The 2490-nt window shown below is 40.2% G+C and overlaps 1 protein-coding gene across 1 annotated transcript in view; it reads right to left on the reverse strand.

Annotated features, from left to right (window-relative positions):
- Positions 1-2490, reverse strand: part of LOC103078647 (anthrax toxin receptor 1-like) — a 70630-nt gene that overhangs the window by 55162 nt on the left and 12978 nt on the right. The gene's annotated exons all lie outside the window — the stretch shown is intronic.

Genomic DNA, 2490 nt, shown 5'->3' on the forward strand with positions numbered 1-2490 from the left:
CTGGCTTCACTTGGTTTTAGCCCAGTGTGACCCATTTTGGGCTTCTGACCTCCAGAACTATAAGATAATAAATTTGTGTGGTTTTAAGCTACTAAGTTAGTGGTAATTTGTTATAGCAACAATACGAAACCAATACAGCCCTTATCACTCCCTGACATAGTCTATTTGCTTAGTGTCTGTCTCTGCCATCTGGAATGTGAACTCCACGAAAGCAGAGGTGCCACTGGTTTCGTTAACTGCTGTATGCCCAGCCCTTAGGACAGCTTCTGGTGCTCAGTGAATATTTGTTGGACGAATGAATGCATTCAGTGCTACTAAGTGCTGGGCTAGGTGCTTTTCTATGTGTCTGCTCATTTCATTCTCCCAGCAATTCCAAAGGGTTATGGAGAGGGAATCAGAGAGATCAACTAACTTGCCTAAAGGCACACAGTGTGTAAACTGGAGAGGTGTGATTGGACCCCACTCCATGTCTGTCTAATTCCAAAGCTCATAAACTTTCTTTCTTAAAATATATTTTTGAATTGCATTGATTATTTTTTAAATTGAAGTGTAGTTGATTTACAATGTTGTGTTAATTTCTACTGTACAGCAAAGTGATTCAGTTATACATATATATATATATATATATATATATATATACACACACATTCTTTTTTAAAAATATTCTTTTCCATTATGGTTTATCACAGGATATTGAATATAGTTCCCTGTGCAAAGCTCGTATACTTTCTATTATACCAATTGCAGGTTCTTGCCTGTGCAGATCCTTTAGAACAGGGTTTCTAAACTGTGGATTGCGACTCTTCAAGCCCTCGTGAAAAAATTTTGTGTATTAGGACCAGAATTTTTAACAAATAAAATAAAATAGGAAAGAAAATATTTGAGTTAAGGGCAGATGGTGAGGATAAGTATGCATGGGTGTGTGTATAAGGAGTGTGTGAAGTGAATGCACACTTGTGCACGCATAAGCATATACTGGGCCAACATGTATTTCCTGTTGGGGTCTCAGTCAGGCATGTTTGAAAACACTGATCTGGGAGAGGTCTTTGAAGGATAATGCTGAAAGGCTGGGAGAGTCTAGAAACTTCAAGTTCCTTGCCACAAAGCTTTCATAGTGGCAGCATCCATTTAAGAATGCCACCTCGAAGACTTGGTGTTTTGAAATTATTTTCTGGTGGGTTTTATTTAGATACAAAAAATGTGCTTTTGAACCTTTATCAACTCTGTTGCTCGAGTTCTTGTGGATTCAACTTTGTCTTGCTAAGTGTAATGTTTCTCATCTCTCTTGGCCAAGTATTTACAAAAACCTCTAAAAATATTCTGAAATGACTTTAGAATGATGGAAGGACCACTGCTGGGTTCAGCATGGTTTTCTGCATTGAACCATTTCAAGCATCAGCTAAATGTTTTCCTTTAAGGTTCTTTGGGATAAGCATTTATATTTCAGGATGTAACCAGGTGGATTTCCTGAAAGAATGCCTCTTTTTCTTTTTCTTTCCCTTTTTTTGGGGAGAACTCCGGGTATTTGGCTTCGTAAATCATCCCACCCTCAGTGTTCTGTGCACTGATCACTCAACTCCTTGACAGATGAGGAGCAATGAGATGGGGCTGAAAGAAAAAGTAGCTGTTGAGGAAATGTATTAATTAACTCAGCAGAAATCTACAGCTCCATGCAGGGCAAGAGGGCAGAAACCACCTAGATGTGTAACACCGGGAGAAAGCGTTGTGTTTCTTTGAGGCAACAGATCATAGAGTGATATTTAAGCACAAAATGACTGGATTCAGACTGTTTGTATTCTGGGGCTTCCCCTCACCAGCTCTGCTGCAGCTTCAGACAAGCTGTTTCATGTCCTTAAGCCTTACCTTACTCATCTTTAAAAAAAGAGATAATAATACTGTCTACCCTATAGATTTGTTAAAAGGCTTACAACTAGATATTGAAGTAAGATACTTGTCTCATAGAAAGTATTCATTCAGTCTTATCAACGATGGGGTAAAGTCATTAAAATGAAAAACTGGGAGTCTCTGTAGAAAGATGGAAATGAATGTAATGCGGATGTAAGAATCCAATAATTTGAACTTTACAAGCATGGACCTACCCGTCCTTCATTTGGTGCTCCTACAACTCCATTCCCCCCTTTCCCTCTGGCTTCTGTGACAGTGTTTGATGACCCCAACACTCCACCAAAGCTGCTTCCCTAAGGCTGCCCACAGCATCCCGGCTACCAAATGCCTTGGCCACCTGTGGCCTCATTTTACTTGATTCTTTAGAGCGATCAGAGGCTCTGGGCCTCTCCCTTCCTCACTATCCCTTGGCTTTGCCTTCTCCTTCCTATAACTCTCATGATCCTTTTCAGCCTCTTCTGCTCCTCCCCTCTGCTTACACACGATGTGGTGGTGTCCCCTTGCTGTCCCCCCTCTTCTAGTCTCACCCCCCAGGCTGAATGCTCACCTTTTTTTTTTTTTTTTTTTTTTTTTTTTTTTTTACGC

Source organism: Lipotes vexillifer, unplaced genomic scaffold (assembly GCF_000442215.2).
Source record: "Lipotes vexillifer unplaced genomic scaffold, Lipotes_vexillifer_v1.1 scaffold253, whole genome shotgun sequence".
NCBI classification, from domain to species: Eukaryota; Metazoa; Chordata; class Mammalia; order Artiodactyla; family Lipotidae; genus Lipotes; species Lipotes vexillifer.